The sequence below is a fragment of the Pipistrellus hanaki genome, assembly GCF_964339955.1.
Source record: "Pipistrellus hanaki genome assembly, chromosome: 2".
Classification (NCBI taxonomy): Eukaryota; Metazoa; Chordata; class Mammalia; order Chiroptera; family Vespertilionidae; genus Pipistrellus; species Pipistrellus hanaki.
The window spans coordinates 28,422,971-28,437,955 of NC_140504.1; the positions used below are offsets into that span (position 1 = coordinate 28,422,971).

The 14,985-nt window shown below is 42.4% G+C and overlaps 1 pseudogene across 1 annotated transcript; it reads right to left on the bottom strand.

Moving 5' to 3' along the window:
- Nucleotides 1–9,304: 9,304 nt before the first annotated feature.
- On the bottom strand, nt 9,305–11,791 carry LOC311617622 (small ribosomal subunit protein eS4-like; annotated as a pseudogene). The gene is made up of 3 exons: nt 11,556–11,791; nt 10,017–10,171; nt 9,305–9,827 (listed from the first exon to the last, which is right to left on the bottom strand). The product of its transcript is annotated as a small ribosomal subunit protein eS4-like (transcript).
- Between the last annotated feature and the right edge of the window lie 3,194 nt (nt 11,792–14,985).

Consider the following 14,985-nt stretch of genomic DNA (forward strand, 5'->3'; position numbering starts at 1 on the left):
GAGCCTTCTCTAATAAAGCCTGTAGTCCTGGTTTTCGGCCCACTGTCTCATCTTTCACCTTCCCATTTTCATTTTCCTGTGGCAAAATAAACATAAAGTGTATAATTCAGTGGCAGTAAGTACATTCACAATGCTGTGTAACTATCACCACAATTTCCAGAACTTTTTTTTGAAATAACTCCTTATTCACCTTTTATCTTGAAATAACTCCTTATTCACCTTTAAGCCCCAGCTTTTAATAGCCCTAATTCTATTCTCTGCCCCTGAATTTGCCCATTCTACATGACTTATACAAGTAGAATCATAAAATAGTTTCCATTTTGTGTCTGACTGCTTTCTTGGCTGTCTGCTGTCCTTCTGTCAGCACCACACTATTTTGACTATGGTAGCTTTGTAACAAGTTTTGAAATGAAATGTGAGTCTTCCAAATTTGTTCTTTTTAAGGATTGTTTTGGCTATGTGGGGGGTCCCTTGAGAGTCCATATAGATTTTACTATGGGTTTTTCTACTTTAACAAAAAACTCCATTGGGATTCTGATAGGGATTGCCTTGAATCTGCGGATCAATCTGTATAAAATTATCTTTTATTTTTTTTAATACTCACTCAAAGGTATGCTTTTATTGGTTTTAGACAGGAAAAAGAGGGCGGGGGAGAGAGAAAGATCGATTGGCTACCTCCCGCACTCACCCTGATTGGGGATCCAACACACAACCTGGATGTGTGCCCAGATGTGGGCTCGAACTCACGACCCCTTAAATTTGGAAGACTCACATTTCATTTAAAAACTTATTGGTGAACAGGATGATACTTTGACCAAAGAACCACACCAGCTAGGCCTAGAATTGTCATCTTAATATTTCGTTCCAATAAGCATGAGAGGTCTATTTATTTACATCTTTAATTTCTTTCAGCAGCAATTTGTAGTTTTTAGTCTACAAATCTTTCTCTACCTTGGTTGAATTTATTCTTAAGTATTTTTTGTTTGATGTATTGTGAATGGAATTTTTTAAAATATGTTTTTATTTATTTTAGTGAAAGGAAGGGAGAAGGAGTGAGATAGAAACAAAAATGATGAGAGAGAATCATTGTTCAGCTGCTTCTACATGCCCTCTTATGGGGATCGAGCCCAAAACCTGGGCATGTGCCCTGACCAGGAATTGAACTGTGACTTCCTGGTTCATAGCTCAATGCTCAAACACTGAGCCATACAGGCTGGGCTGGAATTGTTTTGTTAATTTCCATTTTAGATTGTTCATTGCTAGTAAGTAGCAAATGCAATTGATTTTTACGGTGTTGATTTTGTGTCCTGGAACTTCGTTGAATTCATGTATTAGCTCTGATAGTTTCTTTTTGGTGTGTGTGAAATCTTTAAGGTTTTCTACGTATAAGATCACATTATCTGCAAATAGATAATTTTCTTTTCTATTTGGATGCTTTTAACTTCTTTTTTGCCTAATTGCTCTATCTATCAATAGAACATCTAATACTATGTTTAATAGAAGTGGTGAAAGCAGACATTCTGTCTGTTTTTATTTTCTGCTCTTAGAGGGAAAGCTTTTGGCTTTTCACCACTGAGTCTGATATTAGCTATATATTTTAAATAAATTTGACCAAGGTGGAGAAAGACTTGTACACTAAAAACTGCAAAACACTGCTGAAAGAAATTAAAGGAGACATAAATAAATAGACCTCTCATATTCATAGCTTGGTTTTTCATATGTGGTCTATTTATCATGTTGAAGAAGTATTTTTTTATCATTATAGAGTATTGAATTTTGTCAAATGCTATTATTTATTTAATTGAAATATATTTGACATATAACATTTACATATCGTATAATATGCTGTTGAATTTGGGTTGCTAGGTTTTTGTTGAGTTTTTTTTTTTCATCAATAGTCATAAGGGATATTAGTCTGTAGTTTGTCAAGTTTTTCTGTTTGTAGTGTCTTTGGTCTTGATATTGGAATACTCCTGGCCTCATAGAATTAGTTAGAAAGTATTCTCTTTGCTTTGATTATTGGAAGAGTTTGAGAAAAAATGGTGTTAATTATTCTTTGTTTGGTAGAACTAATTAGTGAAGCCATCTGGTCCTCGGCTTTTCTTTGTTGGGAGGTTTTTGCTTATTGACATACTCTCCTTACAAATGATAGGGCTATCCAGATTGTCTTCCTAAGTTGCTTCTGATGGATTCCGTGTTTCTAAGAATTTGTTCATCAAAGTTATTTAATTTGATGGCACATACTTGTTTACAGTAATCTCTCAACGTTCTTTTTATTTCTGTACAATAGGTAGAAATTACTTATTTTTATTTTTTACTTGAGTCTTTTGTGTTAGTCAATCTAACTAAAGTTTTGTCAATTTTGTTCTTTCTGCTTACCGTTTTCTTTTATCATTTATTATGATTATCTTACTCTTTTTTTTTTTTTTTTTTTTTTAATTAAAAAGGTTCTTTCAACATTTGTGTCGAGGACTGACTTTCAGTAGTTGGCAGTGGCGGAGCTGCCCGCAGCTGCCCCACCCAGAAGCAGGCCGTCGAGGAATGGCTTTGCGCCAGGTTCCCTGTGGCAGGAACAAGTGCGGCCTGCCCGGCGAGGGAGGCTCCCTTTCCAGCTGCAGCCTGTTTCCAGGGACCAGTGGCTCTGCACCAGACCAATCCACCTGAAAGCTAGAACTTCAGTTTGGCAAGCTTTAAGGGAAGGTGTTTAGCTCCAATGACAATGATTACTATTTGCCCTGGCCTGACACTGACACTCAGCGAGAAACTGGACTTACCAGAATGTCAGGCACAGCTTCTGCCTTTGAAAAACTCCAGACACCTGAACAGAGTATTTCAAGCAGCATATGGCTAAGTTTTGTTTTCTTTATTTTTTATTTTTTATTTATTTTTTTTTTACAGAGAGCTAGGGGAATATGAAGGGTCCATTTAGCTCAACGTGGAGGGCGCAGTGTGCTCCTGTTCTAAATGACACCAGAACAGAACCCCGAGAGATGTGAGCTGTGGGGAGGGGAAATTATTGGAAAGCATTCTAGGCAGAAGGAACGGCACAAGGATAGGTTGGAGGCTAAGTAATGAGTGTAAAGTGTAATACTTTCCGAGGAAATTCACCCAGTTAAATGAGGAACTAAACAGCATAATTTGGGTAATTCATGTTTTGAGAAAACCATGCCTAAGGCACCGTGGGAACCCTTCAGAACTTCATAGGAAGACACAGGAAAATCCTGTCACAGGAAGTTCTTGGGCTAATTAATTTTGGGTGACTGGAAAGTAGCTGGGTGGAGACAGTCATTTCCTGCAGGATAAAGGGCGGGTGGAAAGCATAGGGAATGAGAGAAAGTGACTTTTTTTTATGAAGTTCATTATGACTGCTGTGGACATTGCTTAGGGTAGGGGCTGCACAATGGAGGGGAGGGGTTTCGGTGAGAGTTGTGTCATAAAAGGCCTGTATGATCTGGCTTCCTAAAGGGGTTGAACTATGTTGAAGGTGATGAGGACTGCCAATGAGATGGTGACATAACAATCAGAATGGCCCTACTGTGTATAGGGATTGAGTACTCTTAAAAAAAAAATCAATTATTCTGTTATCAGTTTTTTTTAAATGTATTTTTTTTAATTGATTTCAGAGAGGAAAGAAGGATAGAGAGATAAAAACATCAATGATGAGAGGGAATTATTGATCAGCCACTTCTTGCATGCCCCTTACTGGGGATTGTGCCCGCAATCTGGGCATGTACCCTTGATGAATATTGAACCTGGGACCCTTCAGTCTGTAGGCTGATGCTCTATCCACTGAGCTAAACTGGCTAGGCCATGAGTGCTCTTTATTTACCCTTATAATAATAAATATTTTAAAATATGAAAAACATTTTTAATTAACAAACATTAAAAATTTTAAATTATAAAATGAATTCATGTTCATTATGGAAAACTGGAAAATGCCTAAAGAACAAAAGAAAAAAAAAATCCTCAGGCTCATTACCCAAAGGATCTGCTTATTAACATTTCATGTATATTTTCTAATATATTTATATATATTTTAAAAACCAGTCTCCAATTGTATAGGTGTTTTGAAATAAAATTTAGCAATTTGTATTTTGAAATTCATATTTTATAACATAGCTACTTTTTAATTGAACACTTAATTGAAATGTAAATTGAAAAACTTGAACACTTCAATAATAAATTTCTTGGACTTTTAGAAACTGGATCAAAGAATATGCATATTTTAAGTTATTTTGCTATGTGTTGCTGATTACTTTTGAAAAGGAGTGTATCAGTTGTGCTATTGGTATTTTGTAAGGTTCATTCTTACAATCTTAGCAAATCATTTTTACATAGCGTTAGTGAGAGGCTGTGAGAGCCCTCCAGTGGCCAAGCTAATTTCTGCAAAAATATTGTCAGTGAAATTAAAAAGGAATTGTATCTAGTTGCTAAATCTTAATGGCAAAAAGAGGGGAGTGACTAGAAATACCTTATCCTGTGGTTAGAGAAGAGATACCAGTTGCTTTCCTTTCAAATTCTTGTTCATCTGCTACCAGATTATAAAATGTCTTGAATTCCACTGATGTGTAACAGGAAGAATAAGATTGTGTTGGTTTCAAACAGGTTTACAAACAATGGATTATTTTTTGGTATAAAAGCTAATATTTATTGAGACTTACTATGTGTTAGGCCCTTGTCCAAATATTTTGCATATAACAATGCATTCAATTCACATGGCTATTATGAAATTATTGTTATTTTTTAATAGCAATTTACTGGCAGGAAATAGAATATTAGTTACTAAACAGAGTTACTGGACTGAAAGGTTAAATAACTTGCCTACGGTAACTCAAGTATTAAGTAGTGGAGCCAGGATTCCAACCCAGTGCCCTCACACCCTGCTCTAATTCTCCCTTGGATCTTGGTGTCCAAGAATGTTCAGGATAACTTCATAAAGAAGAATTTTTATTTATGTAAGAAATAAGCAAATAAAAGAAAACAGTTGGTATGATGGAGACATAGGCTGCTAGCCACTTTTTAATGGAGCAGTATAGTGTTAATAACATAATTGATTTTATAGTTTGTATTGAATGAATAACAAGAGGACACGATAGTTCGGATCACTTTGTAATTCATACATTTTCAGTAAAAGACAAAGTTAGACAAAATTGCTCTGTATTTTGATGTTCTAGGTAGCTGAATGGAAGCAGCTGCTCTTAATTTATAATTTAATGGTGTGGCTTTCTAATTAATTTTCTTATTTTTCCTTTTAGTACTTACATACTTTATTACTTTTATATTTTTAGAAAATGTGATCTCCAGTTTAAGCTAAAAATAAGGACTTTTACTGTTCCCCAAAAAGTATAACCTCATAGGTTGAATTAGACATGATTTCTAGTGTGTTCTGAAAGTTCTGGTAGAGAAACAGATAAATAACTGGTTGTTTGAAGGCAGAAGAGAGAAAACATTCTGGAAAAGACTCAAACTTAACACTCCAGGTACAAGGTTTATATTATTTCTATTTTGCTTTATCTTCAAGCTGAAAGATGGGAAATTTGGAATAAAATGCTTTCTAAAGGAATGGTATAATTGCACCATGAAGGCCAATAAATGGGACCCCAAAAATGCATTTTCCCATTTAGTAGCTGAATTTGAAATTCCAGATGGAAGTAAGTTGCTCTTCTCTTGATGGAGATACTATGATGGAGGCCAGCATCTCCAGGAGATCAGACTTTTCGGCTTGAAACCGGAGCATCACACATCCTTCTGTTGAAGATGGTGCCACCATACCCCGGGCAACAGGTGGGTACGTGAGACCACCAAGGACCTGTAGTCTGTCTGTCTCGTCCACCCCTGGACCAGTTCTAATCCTCACTTCCTGATTCATTCTACCCCTTGTACTCATTTGCTGTGAATTGAATATTTGTGTCTCCCCCCAAATTCCTATTTGAAACCCAGTCTTCAATGTGGTGGGGTTAGGAGGTGTAGGACCTTTGGGAGGTGATTCGGCCATGAGGATGGAGCCCTCAAGAATGAGATTACTGCCTTTATAAAAGGAACTCCAGAGAACTCCCTGTCCCTTCCACCATGTAAGGACACAGAAAGAAGGGTGTTTTTTTTTTTTTGTTTGTTTTTTTGTTTTTTTTTTTTTTTTAGTTTTAATTTTTTATTTTAAAGAAGGTTTTTGTCAATGAATCAGGAGGAGGACTCTCACCAGACACTGAATCTGCCAGTTGGTGCCTTGATCTTTGGACTTCCAGCCTCCCAAACTCTGAGAAATAAGTTTCTGTTGTCTTTAAACCACCGTTTTATGGTATTCTGTTATTGCAGCCAAAGCCAACCGAGAGAGTAACCTGGAGAAACTTGGAGGCTCGCAAATCCAATCTCTCTTTTTGAACCCTTCCAGTCAGCTCCATTGAGCAGATGTGTATCGGGAGCTTTTATGTTTTCTAGATACTGTGCCACACTCATGTTTTAGTGATCAGGAAAACAGACAAACCCCCAAGACTCACGGGGCATTTCATTTTTTAGATCTGTGTTTGATACCTTTGCACATGCTATGAACTTGTACTACAGTATTTCTAAAAATGTGTACGTGTGTGTGTGTGTGTGTGTGTGTGAGAGAGAGATTTTCATATAATAAAATATTAAATTCACCAGAGGAATTTATCCTTCAAGTGGGGAATCTTTTTCAAAGCACTTTCCTTTTCAACGAATAAGCTGACCTAAATAATTTCATACATGTCCTCTGTTTTCATATGTTTGGTTTCCTAAAGAGATGCATCTTTTTTAATATATGAAGAAAGTTTTCACAAAGGAATGCACATTTTATTTGGGTCTAATAATTGCACATGTGGAATGTGGGAAGTTGCCATTGATATTGTTTCTTTAACACAGAAAATGATTTCCCAGCCACGCAATGATATAAGACAACCACTAGTAGTCACTGTGAGCCCACTCCTTTGCCCCAAGCTTTGCTTTCAACGGGGGCTTGCTATGCTTAGGCGAACACATTTGCCTTTGCGATAAGTCACACATTAGTTTTACTGACCGTTTTTAGATAATTTTTAGGCAAATGGGAGAATATTTAATCAGGTGTTTTCCTTTGTTTAGTTCACATCTGGGGTTTAGAGCATTGACTGGCTTTCTAAGCCTCCCCTTTAAATATCTTCAAATAAGAATAAGGTTAAGGAATTTATGCTCAAGCCATAGGAAAGATGCTTACATTTTTTTTCAGAATGGAAAGACTATGGAACCTAAAGTCGGAAGACCTAGTGTCATGTCGCAGGTATATCTGACTAGTCCTGTTACATGCTGTAGAAATGTGAAGACAAGAGAGAAAATGACAGGAAAGACCTTTTTCTGAAAATTCTGGCCACTGAGAGACTGACTCACAACTAGCAGAGTGTTTGGGATGGTGGTAGACCTGGATGTCAGTTGGTTAAACTCTGCTATGTGGGAGGCCAGATTCTAATCACAGGGAGGGCTTGGGAAGTAGAGGCACAGCCAAGGAATGTGGGTGACTCTAGGGAAAGTCTCTCAGCTAAAATAGCTTGAGGGACTTCCCCACTATACTCAGAACCTTGCCAAAGGGACCGCAGCTTGCCACCACATGGTCTCCTGGGTGCAACAGAGGATTCTCATGGCCTCTATCTGCTATTGGTTCCCAGTTCTGTATGCTTCCCTGACTGCACCACTTACTTTTCAATGGCCATTCTCTCTCTCTGCTTATGGCTAATTTATTGAAAAGGTTATGCTTTGCTGGTCTCCTTGGAGTGACCATTTACATATCTGTGCTGGGATCATTTAGACATTCATTTTATGGTTTCTCTCCCATTAATAGGTAATTATTTTTGCTTTAGCCTCTATCAAAGGCAACTCATATTTTCAATTGCTCTATATTGCTTATGAATAATACTAACTGTGGCTAGTAATTAATTAATATATTTTTATTGATTTTAGAGAGTAAGGGAGAGGAAGAGGGAAAGGGAGGGAGAAATAGAAACAGCAATGAGAGAGAATCATTGATTGGCTGCCTCTTGTATGTCCCTCTCTTGGGATCAAGCCTGCAACCCTATCATGTGCCCTTGACTGAAATCAAACCCAGGACCTTTTAGTCCACAGGCTCTATCCATTGGACAAAACGGGCTATTTATTAGTGTCCATCAATGCTGGGTACTGTGCTGTGCAGTTTGTGTAAATTATCTCCCTTAAATCTCACAATAACACTGTAGGGGCATCTGCTATCCCCACTGTATAGATGAAGAACTTGAGAGTTGCAAAGGTTAAGGGACAGCCCAAGTGATGAAGTCAGAATATGAACTCAGGAGGTTCCATTCCAAGATCTTAGCCACTTGATAGATAACTCTTTCTGCCATTCAGTACCTGAGTCCTGAAGTCTGGCTTTATTATTATTATTTTTATGTTTCAGAGAGAGGAAGGGAGAAGGACACAGAGAGAAACATTGATGAAAGAGAGGAATATTATCGATTGGCTGCCTCCTGCATGCCCCCTACTGGGGATCGGGCTGGCAACACGGGCACGTGACCTGATGGAGAATTGACACTGAGATCTCTTGGTTCCTGGGTTGATGCTCAACCACTGAGCCACACTGGCTGGGCTGAAGTCTGGCTTTACAAATACCTCTGTGTGTGTGTGACCTGTGGGTGATCTGAGCGTTGTTGAATTCTTACTGGTTGGATTGTTTGTTTGTTTTAATAGGCTTTATTTTTCAAAGTAATTTTACATTTACAGAAAAATTAAGATAGTATACAGAGCTGTCACATACTTGGCATCAGTTTTACCAATTACTAACATCCTACAGTGATATGGTGTATCTGCTACATTTAATAAACTAATATTAATACATTATCATGAACTAAAAATCTATATTTGCATTCCAACTGCAATTACATAAACAGTCAAAACAAAACTATTTATTTTGCTAGAAACTACAAACTCAAACATATGTTGAAAATACATCAGAGTAATTGCCTATGCAGCTATGAGATAGGAAGTAAGAAATGTGACTAAAAGGGAATAAACAAGTAAATGAAATGAGAGCTGATAGCTGGTTACAAACTGAAAAGTACAATGAACTAATTCAGTTTATAAAAAAAGGAAGAGGTTGAAGTGAGGATGATTTTAAGGCAAGGGGCTGTCATACTCATTTAGCTGTTATGTCCCGCAGGAAAAGGGAATGACATTTAGTTATGAATTATTAGCATCTTAGTGGGCATGTCCATTTCCTCCATCTTCTCCCTCCACCCCCATGCTGCTTTATCTTTAATTAATTAAGCACAAGACTCTCCTAATCATGTCACGTCAGCTCATTTCACCAACTGTTTGGCCGCCAGTATCTTGTCTCTCTCTGCAGCAATGGTGAGGTGAATACCCTTTCCACGGGGAAGGGAAATCCATGGTTTGTTGCCTTTGCTGATAACAAAAATGTTGGAGAGCCAGGTAGCAAAGCTATTGCCAATGGCATATTTGACATGAACTAGGTCAAAAGAACCAGGGTGTTTCTCTCTCTGTTGGTGATTACACCAATTGTTCCCAGATTGGCACCTCAGTGATCACACCCAGGTTACTGGTGTCAAACTTGATGAAATCGGTAATTTTGCCAGATTCCAAATCAATCTGAATGGTGGTGTTCACCTTGATGAGGGGATCAGGGTAGCGGATGGTGCGAGCACCCTGGGTCACCAGATGAGGGGTTCCCTTTGTGCCCACAAAAATCTTCCTCACTTTGCACAGCTTGTTCTTGGCCTCCTCAGGTGTGATATGATAAATAGCAAAATGACCCTTGGGCCGAATCCGGTTTGGCTCAGGGGTAGAGCGTCGGTCTGCGGACTGAAAGGTCCCAGGTTTGATTCCGGTCAAGGGCATGTACATTGGTTGCGGGCACATCCCCGGTAGGGGGTGTGCAAGAGGCAGCTGGTCGATGTTTCTTTCTCATCGACGTTCCTAGCTCTCTATCCCTCTCTCCTCCTCTCTGTAAAAAAATCAATAAAATATATTTTTAAAAAAATGACCCTTGGTATCATAGACCAGACAGAAATTCTCTCCTGTCTTATAAATGCTGATGACATCCATAAGACCAGCAGGTTACATCGGTTCAGGCCTTGCCACCAATCTTAATGAACCGCTGCATGCAGATATTCTTTTTTTTTTTTTTTTTTAAATCAATCTTTATTGTTCATATTATTACAAAGATTCCTCATTTCTTCCCCCCTCCACCAGGTTCCCTCCCCCCCTCCCCCCCTCCCCATCCCCCATTGTCCTCATCCATAGGTGCACAGTTTATGTTCAGTCTCTTCCTCCCTCCTTTTCCCCGATAGTAAATCCCTTTTCAGATAGTAAATCAGTTACTTAGCATTTTCTCATATCAATAATACCTCCACATGCCCAAGGATACACTTCACACAAAAGACATTTCCAAATAGGTCAACCAGCCTCATCCAGGCCCCACCCAAGGCACTCACAGATCAACACCCCAGCGCTATACTAACTCAACACATCCAGATCTAAGCCTTCATCTCTTGATTCAGCGGACCCTGAAGTTCCTGCAAAAGTTTCCAGCCATGCCGAGACCGGTTTGGCTCAATGGATAGAGCGTCGGCTTGGGGACTGAAGGGTCCCAGGTTCGATTCCGGTCAAGGGCATGTACCTTGGTTGCGGGCATATCCCCAGTGGGGGGTGTGCTAGAGGCAGCTGATCGATGACTCTCTCTCATCGATGTTTCTAACTCTCTATCTTTCTCCCTTCCTCTCTGTACAAAATCAATAAAATATATTAAAAAAAAAAAAAAAGTTTCCAGCCTTGTCTGAGAGGCAGCCGTGGGGCAGGGGCAGGAGAGGAGCGAGCTGTTCTGGGCCTGGCTGCTCCGGGCCTGGCCTCTGTTGCTCTGGTTCGTTCCACAACCAGCTGCTCCGGGTCTGGTCACTGCCGCTCCCGACCTAGTTGCTCTGGACTTGGCTGCTGCCGCTCCGGGCCTGGCCGCACCCAACCCGGCTGCTCTGGGCCTGGCTGCTTTGTGCCTGGCCGCTCCGGGCCTGGCCGCTCCCAGCCTGGCAGCCGCTGCTCCGGGCCTGGCCGCTCCCAGCCTGGCAGCCACTGCTCCGGGCCTGGCCGCTCCCAGCCTGGAAGCTGCTGCTCCGGGCCTGGCCGCACCAGACCCGGCTGCTCCCGGCCTGGCCACTCCCAGCCTGGCAGCTGTTGCTCCGGGCCTGGCCGCACCCGACCCGGCTGCTCCGGGCCTGGCCGCTCCCAGCCTGGCAGCTGCTGCTCCGGGCCTGGCCGCACAAGACCCGGCTGCTCCGGGCCTGGCTGCCCCCAGCCTGGCAGCTGCTGCTCCGGGCCTGGCTGCACCAGACCCGGCTGCTCTGGGCCTGGCTGCTCCGGGCCGGGACACTCCGGGTCTGGGTGTTCCTGGACTGGCCACCCTGGGCTTGGCCGCCTCTGCCTCAGGCCTGGCTGCCACTGCCCCAGGTCTGGCTGCTCCAGTGCTGGCTGTTGATGCTCTGGTTCTGACTGCTGCTGCTCTGGGCCCGGCTCATGCAGATATTCTTTACTTCATCTCCTGTTAGGGCATACTTATGTCTGTTTCTTAGGAAAATGATGAGAGGGAGACATTCTCTCAGCTCTGGGAGGGGGGAGGAGGGAAGGTAGATGGACTAAGAAGCAAATACACTGGTCAGTTTATCCAACAGCCAATGCTTTGGAGCTGCTACACACTTCAGATGCTTCTTGGGACCATGAGCCATGGCTGCATTAGGCATGGAAAGAGGAATCTCTTCTTGCTGGTAAAAGCGAAATGAAGTTTATGAAAAGAAAGTTGTCACCCACCGTGCCTTGGTCTCTGATGCAATGGTGTCTCACACAACGGTGTCTGCCGCCCTCACTGGTTGAGTTTTTATCATTAGAATGTTAAATGCTAATGGAGTGACAAGAGTGCAGATTTTATAACTGCCCTTTCAATGAATTGATGTTGCTTGGGTATTATATTTATGTTGTACTTAATACAATAGCTATTTTTAAAAGGAAATATCTGAAAACATTCAGGTAAATAGACCCTGGTGATGAAATGCTATTAAACACAATAAATGGGTTACTAATAAAATAGTTTCCAAATCAAACTTGTAGGAATACAGAAAGAACACAGCAAGAGTTTTGAATTATCCTAAAATATAAAAACCCTGGGTCCCTCACAACCAGAAGCTCAACCAACTGGAAATCAGTCCTGCAGTCTGACTGCTGGGGGGGCCACAAATCAGGCCCAGAGAGAGGTCTGAAGAGAGAAGCAGGGTCTGATCCATAGCCTGTGTGGCAACTGTTGGTCAGCGCTTGCCTCTCTCTTCCTCTCCAGGCTGGGCCAGCAGCCTCCATTTTTCTTCAGGCCTTTACCGGGGCTGCTCATCAGCCCTGCCTTTCTGATCAGGCCCTGATGATAGGCCCAGAGACACTGACTGACATAGAAACTGAACAATCAGAGCCAAATTGGTGGGCAAGGAGGGCAGTTGGGGGTGAGATCAAACTGGTAGGGGAGGGCAGTGAGCAGTGATCAGGCAGGCAGAGGCAGTTAGGGGCAATCAGGCGGCAGGGGAAGGCTGTTGGGGGCAAGATCAGGCTGGCAGGGGAGGGCAGTGAGGGGTGATCAGGCAGGCAGAGGAAGTAGGGGGAGAGATCAGGCTGGCAGGGGAGAACAGTTGGGGGCGAGATCAGGTCGGCAGGGGAGGGCAGTTAGGAGTGATTAGGCAGGCAGGTTAGCTGTTAGGAGCCAGTGGTCCCAGATTGTGAGAGGGATCTTATTAAAGCTCTCTATCACCAATCATGAGATTTGAAGATGTGAAAGATTTCATCAAGCACAAAAACTTCCTACTCAGCACTCTAAGATATGTGTCACAAATCATAGGTACTGAGCTTTCCGATAGCTATCCCCAGTGCCAGGGTCAGGGCAAATCACCCTGTCTTCTACTTCTAGGGAAGACTGACCTGAAGGAACCCCAAAGAAGTCAAGTGCATAAAAAGGAAAGGTCTGTAATAGATGACAGAGTGTCATCCCCAAGGCTTCCTCGATTGGAGAAGGTACAAGCTGGGCTTAGGGAACTCCTCTCCATGCACGAATTTCATGCACTGGGCCACTAGTCATACTAGAATAAGGCTAGCCAAGGTTTATTGAGCACTTAATATCAGAAATTGTATTAAGCCCTATATGTATACTAACTCACATAATCATAAGAAACCTATGAGGCAGGCACTATTTTTATCTTCATTTTACAAATGAGAAACTTGGGGCCCCAAAAGGTGAAATAACTTGGTCCCACAGCCAGTTAAGTGGAGCCAGGGTTTGAACCAAGACACCTCGGCTTTCCTTCTTGACCCCAGTGTTCTCTTTAATGATTATGGTGGCTCTTGTACTTGACGCTCTGTCATCTATTACAGACCTTTTCTTTTTGTGCACTTGACTTCTTTGGGGTCTCCTTCAGGCCAGTCTTCCCTAGAAGTAGAAGACATGGTGACTTGCTCTGACCCTGGCATTGGGGATAACTATCGGAAAGCTCAGTACCTATGATTTATGACACATATCTTAGCTTGCTGAGTAGGAAGTTTTTGTGCTTGATGAAATCTTTCACATCTTTAAATCTAATGATTGGTGATAGAGAGATAAAATAAGATAAGCACTTTGTTTCAAAGGGAGTTGAAGCTGTTTCATATAAATGTAGCCTAAAGAGGACTTATCTACATGATAAAAAAGATGCATGTAATGGATCCTACTTGAATTCCTGGAGAGGAGGTGGTTTAATGTTGATGATGATAGCTTACATTTGTAGAGCACCCTTGGCCAGGCAGTCTTCTCTGCAGAGTGCAGATATTAACTTATTTACAGTGAGCCCAGAGCAGTCAGCCCAGCCTTTAATGTGTCACCAATGGGATATGTGAGCCCTGTAGGAATTTTCAGGAAGCGGTAACCAGGAATGGTTAGGGGGAGGGTGGGTGGTGAGATGGGTCCTTGGAGTCTACTTCCTAGCAGTGTGAAGTGTGCAACGTATCCTTTCCCATGCCCGTTCTTCATGTATGTTATGTATCAACCGTTATGCCCACCATAAAGGGGTTTTAGGAGAACTATTTAATTAGCTATTTCATGAGATATTACATAAATATAAATGCATGCACCAAAGTACACCACACAGCCGGATAAATGGGAGTCGCTCGTGTTATCACTATTATTCTGGTCATAGCCGCTCTGATGATTTTGGGCTAGAGAAAGTGTCATTTTCGCCGAAACCGGTTTGGCTCGGTGGATAGAGTATCGGTCTGCCGACTGCAAGGTCCCAGGTTCGATTCCGGTTAAGGGCATGTACATTGGTTGCAGGCACATTCCCATTGGGGGGTGTGCAGGAGGCAGCTGGTCAATGTTTCTCTCTCCTCGATGTTTCTAGCTCTCTATCCTTCTCCCTTCCTCTCTGTGAAAAATCAATAATATATATATGAAAGAAAGTATCATTTTCTTTCTACTACTAACTGTGGTTTACTGAATGCTTTGGGTGTGCTCCTTAGGGCAATTCCCAGCTCATCCGTCAGAATGCAGCGGAGGGTCTGTACGGGGAGCCCGCGCGGGTACTGCCTCCTTCCCTGCTTTCCGGTGGGAAGGAGTTGAGGAGGGATGGAGCGCAGCGGGGACCCGGGGACAGAGATGAGAGAGGCAACAAGAGGAGAAACAATTCCCGGCAAAACAGAGCCTGCGCCGGATGCGCGAGCCCTCCGGGCGGGCGCTCTGCGAGTCTCAGACTTGGATAGAATCATCTTACTTTCCAACAGGGACTGCGAGGCGCCCCGGGGGGCCGGGCTGTGCGCTTGTCCAACTCCCCCATCCCGCTCCCCTCCACACCCCACCCCAGACCCCGGCCGGCGATTGGCCGGCCCGGCCCAGGGCCGTCACCGATTGGCGCTCCCGGCCCGGGCGGAGGGGTTTAAAGAGGGGGCCGGGGCGCGCTGCCAGCC